At 47.1% G+C, this 8,450-nt stretch overlaps 1 long non-coding RNA gene across 1 annotated transcript; it reads left to right on the top strand.

Annotated features, from left to right (window-relative positions):
* Nucleotides 1-250: 250 nt before the first annotated feature.
* On the top strand, nucleotides 251-8,205 carry LOC138924196 (uncharacterized). Its single transcript, XR_011438947.1, has 4 exons — nucleotides 251-618; nucleotides 3,868-4,111; nucleotides 4,773-4,943; nucleotides 5,686-8,205. It is a non-coding gene; the product is annotated as an uncharacterized lncRNA (long non-coding RNA).
* The last annotated feature ends 245 nt before the right edge of the window (nucleotides 8,206-8,450 follow it).

Below are 8,450 nucleotides of genomic sequence, written 5' to 3' on the forward strand. Positions count from 1 at the left end.
GGGAGCCCCTTGCCCTGTCTAGGGGATAGCCAGAGACCTTGAGTTCAGTGGCAGCTGGCCGGCTGCTGCCCTGCCTCGGATTCTCCTCTTTGGGACCCTCCCGGTGTTGTGGATGCTGGGTGGAGCCTCTCTGCTATTTGTGGGTAGAGGCTATGCCTGCTGCCAGGACGGAAGTCCAGAGTTTCCCCCTGGGCCGTGGCGCCGGCCGCCGGAACTCCACCCAGCCCCAGAGCTCTCCCAGGAGATCTCCAGTAGCCCCGTGCCCTGACCGGGTGATAGCTGCAGTCAGTGGGGCCGCCGCCCCGTTTGGGATTCTCTCCGGGAGCCTCTCGGTGTTGTGGATGCTGGGCAGGGCCTCTCCGCTATTTGTGGGTAGAGGCTATGCCTGCTGCCAGGATGGAAGTCCAGAGTTTCTCCCTGGGCCGTGGTGCCGGCCGCCGGAACTCCACCCAGCCCCAGTCCTCTCCCAGGAGGTCTCCAGTAGTCCTGAGCCCCGATCGGGCGATAGCCGCAGTCTGTTAGAGTGGCGGCGGCAGCTGGCGGGCTGCTGCCCCGTTGGTGATTCTCTCTAGGAGCCTCCCGGCGTTGTGGATGCTAGGTGCGGCCTCTCTGCTAATGGTGGGTAGGGGTTTTCCCCGCGGCCTCTGGTGTGTAACTCTGGAGCTTCCCTCTGGGCTTAGGTGTAATTGCAGGGGGGCTTAGGTAGGGCTCTGGTCACCTGTTTCCACCGTCATTCCTCTGGTGTGCGCTCCCTCCTGCCCTTGGTGTGTGGCAATGTTCTGGGGGCATCCGCTGGAAGAAAGCCACTTGCAGGTACTCGGCTGTTCGGGGGTCGGGGTCGGAGAGTTTTCACCTATCTCCGCCTCCTGCCGGAGGGAAGTCCATCTGCCTTCCGATGTATAGCAGCGTGGGTCTCTCAGGCGTCCTGAGATGCTATATGGATATCCTTTGTTAAGCGATGAATGTCCAATTAGTTGTAGATTCGAAGGGGGAGAGACAAAGAAGACTACTCACACCACCATCTTGGATCTGGTACTCAAAATAATTTATTTATTTTTTTAAAGATTTTATTTTTCCTTTTTCTTCCCAAAGCCCCCCGGTACATAGTTGTACTTTTCTAGGTGTGCGTCCTTCTAGTTGTGGCATGTGGGACAAGGCCTCAGCGTGGCTTGATGAGCAGTGCCATGTCTGTGCCCAGGATCGGAACTGGCGAAACCCTGGGCCGCTGAAGTGGAGCGCATGAACTTAACCACTCAGCCATGGGGCTGGCCCCCTTGGCCAATTTTTAAATCATGTTATTAGTGGGGTTTTTTTTGCTATTGCAGACCTTGAAGATTATTAACATTTCCTTCTACACACATCCCTTTACAGCCTCCTCCCTTTTAAAAAGTCAGTCACCACATCCTACTGATTTTTCCTGCAAACACATTTCTCCCATCCATCCCTTCTGCTTCCTATCCAGTGCCACTTTCCTAGTTCAGGCTTTCGTTACCTGACACCTGCATCATCTTCAACAACCTGTTTCTTGGTCTGCCTTATTCTAGTTTCTTATGCCTTCAGTTCATCCTACACAGCTGGACAGGATGATTCCCCTAAAACATCATTATTTGTTCCTTCATTGTCCATCAACTGTCCAAAAACTGGCCAGCCTCCCTGTCCTGGTGCCCAGAGCTTTCTACGCACCGGCCCCGCCCTGCCCAACCCACTTTCTCTCACCTGCTCTCCATTGGGAAGATCCCCCTCCAACCAGGAGGAGTTCCTTAGACTCTTTAAAAGCCCAGTATCAATTTTCACTTTGTGTCTTTGGCCGGGTGCTTCGCCTATCAGAATAGCCTTCAGGTTTCTTTTCACAGACCGACATCTTACCACACTTTAAGTTCTCCAACTTCATTGTGATAAGGTTCAGCTGGGGCACGTGTTCAACGTGGACCTCCTGAGTCTGTAGGGCTGGGGTCGGAGCCGGGGGCATCTGCCTTTTAGTCAAGTGCTAGGGTGATCCCTAGACCGGAGTCCACTTTGAGAAATGCTGCTCAAGGCCTGACTTAAGCATCAGCTCATTTATGAACATTTCCCCTATGAGCGCAGCCCTTACTTATCACCTATAGCATTTACAATCTGCTGGACTTGTGGTAGCTTAATCATGTGACCGGTTTATAATTATTTAATTTATAAGCGACCGCCATGTTGCACAGTAAACAAGGACTTGAAATACAGAATTTTGGCTTTGGCCTGGTTCTGAGAGGAACAACTCTAAGCTTTCCAAATCAGAAATGGAGGAGTGAAGATTTAAGAGGGAAGATTAGCAAGTTGCTGGTGTCCCTGCAAGTGACAGGGTTTCAATCAAAGGAGTGACAATTCTTTTGGTGGGCATGGGGGTGTATTTCTTCGATGGTCAGTTGCAGTTTCCCAGAGGCACAGTTAGAAACGAGAGCCAGCGAGCACATTCAGTGTGCCGAACGACTGATTTCATGTACATACTCGGAGCACGGTTTTTTGGAAGCCGGGGAAAGTGGTCAGCCTTGCTCTCTTACTATCATATTTCCTATGGGTGTCTGCCTCACTCCTTTTTATTTCCCACTTTTTATTAAAAAAAATTTCAAACCCATAGAAAAGTCGAAAGAGTACAAGGCATACCAGTATGTCCTTCAGCTGGATTTTCAATCACAGACATTTGCCATGTGTGCTTTGGGTCTTTGTGGTGAGCCATTTGTAAGTAAGCAGCACACACTTCATCCCTAAGTATGTCAGCATACTGCTCCTAAGAACGAAATTCTCCTACAAAACCAAAAGACCATTGTCACACCTAAGAAAATTAACCTTAGCTCAATAAAATCATAAACAGTTTACATTTACAGTTATCTATAGCCTTCAAAATATTTTTTCTCCTTTTCTGCCCCTCTGATCCAGAATACGATCAAAGTTCATACATTGCATTTGTTTTATTTTTTCAGTCTTTTAAAATGTAGAACTATGCTGTGTCCAATACAGGGGCCAATAGCCATTCGTGGTTATTTACATTTAAATTAATCAAAATTAAATAAATTTAAGGGGCCGCCCCGTAGCCAAGTGGTTAAGTTCTTGCGCTCTGCTTGGGCGGCCCAGGGTTTTGCCGGTTCGGATCCTGGGTGCGGATATGGTGCCGCTCATCAAGCCATGTTGAGGCGGCGTCCCACATGCCACAACTAGAAGGACCTACAACTAAAAATATACAACTATGTACTGGGGGGATTTGGGGATAAAAAGCAGAAAAAGAAAAGAAGATTGGCGACGGTTATTAGCTCAGGTGTCAATCTATAAAATAAAAAGAAACATTTAAAAATCCGTTCATCAGGCACACTGGCCATACTTGAAGGGCTCAATGGCCACATGTGGCTGGTGGCTGCTATATTGGACAGCACAGATATAGACCATTTTCATGATCACAAATAGCGCTATTGGACAGTATCAGCCTATAACAATCCTCTACCTTTTTTTGCTTTTAATAATGACTTTCTTGGGGCCGGTTCTGTGGCCAAGTGGTTAAGTTCATGCGCTCCGCTGCAGCAGCCCAAGGTTCGGATCCTGGGCACGGACATGGCACTGCTCGTCAGGCCACGTTGAGGCGGCATCCCACATCCCACAACTAGAAGGACCTGCAACTAAGATATACAACTGTGTACAGGGGGAGTTTGGGGAGATAAAGCAGAAAAAAAAAAGAAAAAATAATATTGACTTTCTTTTTACAGAGTCTAGGCCAGGGGTCTTAAAGAAAGTACCAGATTCTGAATTGTCTGATTGTTTTCTCAAGATTGGATTCTGGAAAAACGTTTTTGGCAAAAGCCCTCCATGGAGGATGTGGTCTACATCTTATTATATCACTAATTTCAGGCTCTTGGTGATACCTCCAGTATGAATTCAATGAATACTTACTAAAGAAGTGACCCAGCACCAGGCAGTCTCCTTAGGACTGGGGAGCTTGACTTCAAATAGAAGAGAGAGCATTTATATGACCTCCAGAGTCTCCAGCACTGTGCCGGGGACAGAGTGGACACGTGCTCTGTAATGTGAAACGGAGACTGAAGTGACGCAGCCAGCAGCGCAGCAGCACGGAGAAGGACGGACCCAGAGAAGGGTAAGGATATGAGGCCACGGCTGTCCCTCAGCCCCCAACTCCAGACTCATGGAAATAATCCTAAGTTTTGGTGCCAGCTTTGGGCACAGGAGCTTGGTGAGACGCCTATGACCCAGCGGAGCACTCAGCTGGACGGCTCCGCAGCTAGGTGCCCTGGGAAACCCTCTAGAGAGGCTGGGGGGCTCAAAGACCACCTTGCCCATCACTGCCCTGTGGGCTTGTGCCCCAGAGTCTGAGGCCAGCTTTGAGCCTGGGAGGATTCGAGGGAAAACATCAAAATCTAGTTTTTACTGCTTTTGTTGCCACGTTTCCCTCCATCTGTGGATACCCTCCCTTCCACCCCAAATAAGGACCAGGGAAAGAAGACAGGAAAAGGGAGGAAGCTAGAGGGGAAATTCTGGTTTAAAGAACTGAGCATGTGGTCCCATCTCTCCGTGTGGCGCTGGGAAGGCCACCTCTGTAAAAGGAAGGGCCTTTCAACAAAGATGGTTCTGTTCTCATTGTCTACGTCCTTTTAACTCTGCCAGAGGCGAGGAAGGCAGAGGTAACTGCACCTATGGCCCATCCTTAGTTACTCACGGACAACCCTCGCCCCTCCATCAGGAGCTTGGAAATGCCACTGTCTTTCTAGTCCTCTCAGAGTTAACTCTACCGTCAACAGGTAACGAGAGGTTCCCGGGCAGGCATCTAGGCTGACTGAAGGAATAAACGTCTCAAAGGAAGGAAGGAGTTGATCTGAAGGGAAGCTGGTCAGCAACAGAGGCAAAGAAAGGAGACACTGAGGAGAACACTGGCCGTACCTCTTGGGATCTGTCTGGAAGAGACCAGAATCGTAAGGGAACATGTGGCTGTCTGTCAGATGTCCCTATTGTGGAGACTCGTGTAGCTAACAAGCTCTGATGCTATTGTATTTTCAAGTTATAAAACTGACTTCTCTGTTAGGGTTCTGGACTCCGTAGGTACCTTCTGATGACCCACCTTCCTGTATAGCTTGCTTCTAGGGAGTGAACGTGCTGGTCAGGTGACATGTCTGTTGGGCCCACTGACCATGTGGTGTTATGCACAGGCCTCTGTGAGTTTGTGGGTCCACGTCAGGGTCCCTGAGATGATTTCCGGGTGGGACTGAGTTTCTGAGCCTCTGAGGATGAAGCTGGGCTCAGAGTCAGAACGCATTCACTCATTTGAGACCTGTCTGTGAAGCCGCTGGTCCTCACTGCACGGCTTTGTCCAACTTCAGCTGCACCTGTGCCACCAGTGAGCGGAATCCAGGGTAGGCGCAGGTCTGTTAACTTCCTGATTCACTGGTTCCTTCACCTCATCCCAAACTCTATGGTCTTTCTCTTCTCATTTTGCTACCATCACCAATCTAATCAACATTATATAACAATAATAAAAGCTTCTGTTTATTGAATCGTCTGTGTGGCCAACAGCTCCACAGAGAAGGCGTTATTGTCCCATTCTACAGATGGGACAATTGGGGATCAAGAGAGGCTAATTATGGCCACCAGCCAAGAGAGCTGGGATTCCAATCTTTGTCTACCTCTAAAGTTTATGCTTTATTGTTATTATTTTAGAACTTAAGCTGCATGAGGAGACCAGGGAGACTTCCCAGAAGAGTATAGCATCCTCAGCATGTTTTCTAGGAGTTTCCTCATTCCAAAAGTGGACATCAGGACTCTCACTTATTGAGGTAAAAGAAAGCAGCATCTGCTTTGATTGGAGACGGCAACCTGGCCTTCGTGCCCAGCTGGAAGGAGCTGGAGTCTGGTGATGCCTTGGGGCATCCTGGAGGATTCTGGCTGCTGCTTTGACCCTGATACAGGAAGAAGATAACCTAGATGCTAAGCAAGAGATATGGAACACAGAAGCATGGATGAGCACAGGACACATTGTTCTGTCCTCCAGAATACGTGAGTCAGGAAGGAGAAGGGTAAGTGGCCAAGCTTGTGGCTTGGGAGTGGTTCCCCCGAGAGCCTCAGGCAATGGTGACATCTCCGCCCCAACCTTCCTGAACCTGTATCCAAGGCAGTTAGGTTTTTGGCCTGGCAATCAGGATAACTTAGTGAATATTCCGTATTTGACAACTAAGGAAGGTCATTTATTCTCTTAAAGCTTTAGTTTCTTTTTCCAAGGATTTCTAAATCCTAAAAACCAAAGACTTCATTTCGGAATAATTTGTGAAGTAGTCACCAACTCAGGTAACTTGAAAGTCACACACGTGATGGTCTTTGGCAGTCATTCAGATAAACATGTGGGTGTCCCAGGCAGCCACAATTTGGAGCTCCCTTACAGCAATATTCTCCATCTACTTGTTCAACACTTCTTTGACAGTGTTACCAGCACATTGGCTTCTAATTGTCCCCCAGGATGGAAATCAAGAGAGACAACAAATGGGAGTAGAAAAGTTAAGGGTTGATTAGCTTGTGCACAGGAGAGGCACAAGGGAGCTGGTGTGGAAAGGAAAGGGGCAGGTGACCGGCTCCTTAGGGAGCAGGATTGTGGGCTTTTATTAGGCAAAGGCTGGGGAGGAGGGCCTCGTCATGGCATATGGAGGTAGGGCTGTGCTTGTACCTGCGCTGTTGTTCAAATGCCACCTGATGTGACACGTGTCATTAGCACACTAGCTCTCCACCCGAGTGTGATTTTTACCAGGCTAATGGGGCTGGGTCACCTTCAGCCGACTCCTGGGTGCTAGGGCGCATGTGTGAGCCCAGGAACGTCCGGAGGCTGTGGAATGTGGATCTTGGTGGCCACGGTCTGGTTCTCCTAGCCTGCCGATTGGTGAGGGCCTCCTCTTGTTAGGCCCGGGGCCTGGCAGATGGCCCCGTCTCATTAGGCTGGTTCCTGTCTCAATAGGAGCTAAGAGAAAGTAATTTCCATAATGTTCAAAATAAGGAGTTTGTTCTAATATGTTCAAAATAAGGAATTTATGCCATGCACTGAATATGACATAATATTTAAACTTATTTGGAATTATTTTCATTTAACTTTTTTTAAAATCACCAATAGCTAGACAATGTTCGTCATTCACACTTAACTAAACATGAATATAGCCATAAATTATGTTTAAAAATTATTTTCTGGACAAACTGTCACTTTTCTGCAATTTGTTTTCTTTCGTTTTTTTTCTTTTTTAAAATTTTCTAAGCCAGATATTTTCTTGGGAGCCATATTAAAAGATTTTGTATTTAGGTAATGTAATAAAATAGAGTATAGTGCAGTAAACAGCACTATCTTGTGCTTTGTTCAGTTTCTGAATTTTAGTTGAAGGAGACCAGCAAACTTCAGGCAACCGTCGGCCGGCTGCTCTCAGGGTTGGTGGTGGTGCCTATAATTATGTTGCAAAAATATCATCAAAGATAGGCTGCGCCTGGAGGCATGCTTTTAAATGTCCACTGGAAGACACTGTCTATTTTGGTAGACAATTAACATTTTGCAGTAATGTAAGGTGTCTCATGAGCAAAACCGAGCTAACAGGCACCCTATTTCTGATCACTGCGGCAGTGTTTCTGTGTTCTCCATACAGGGGCACCTGGGCCAGCTGTTTGATCTGGCTCCAGGCACAGAGGGAAGGCTCTGGGCTGAGAGAAACCTGGGTGCAAATACGTGACCTTGGGCAAGACATTTAACCCCTCTGGGCTTCAGTTTCTCCCTTGTAATATGATGATAATATCTATTTCGCAGAGTTATTAGAGATAATATTAAAGTTGTAAATGAGGCTATCATTATTTAAAAGTATACTGTATAGAATACTATATATTAAAACATTATGCAAATAATAATTAACAAGCAATTATCCTCTTTCCATTAACCCTTAATAGCCTTATTAACATCGCCGCTTTGAAGAGTTAACGCTAGAGTTCAAGGCTGTTAAAAGAGGTCGATTTCTTAAATGTTCTAAAAAAAGACAGGTGAAATGTAAAAAATGTGAAAGTGAACGGATGGATATGTTAATTAAATCAATAGGGGAAATGTTTTTACAATGTATACATATATCAAATCATCACATTGTACACTTTAAATATCTTACAATTTTATTTGTCCATTATACTTCAATAGAGCTGAAAAATAAAGCTGATTACTGAGACGGGTAATGCTCAGCATTCAGTATATGCTTTATGACACTGTCATGCAGCCTGTGGGGGACGTGTCCTGGGTGGGCAGTGGTTCCCACCATAGGCTTTGGAGTCAGACAGACCTGGGTGGGGCTGCATTGTGACTCTGCCCTTAGTTATCTGCCATCTCAGAAAAACTGCTTTCTCCCAAACGTGTCTCATAAGGTCATGTTGTCACTCTCTGCCCTGCAGGCTCCAGTCATGTGGAACTATTTGTAGTTCCC

The sequence above is a fragment of the Equus caballus genome, chromosome 5, assembly GCF_041296265.1.
Source record: "Equus caballus isolate H_3958 breed thoroughbred chromosome 5, TB-T2T, whole genome shotgun sequence".
Classification (NCBI taxonomy): Eukaryota; Metazoa; Chordata; class Mammalia; order Perissodactyla; family Equidae; genus Equus; species Equus caballus.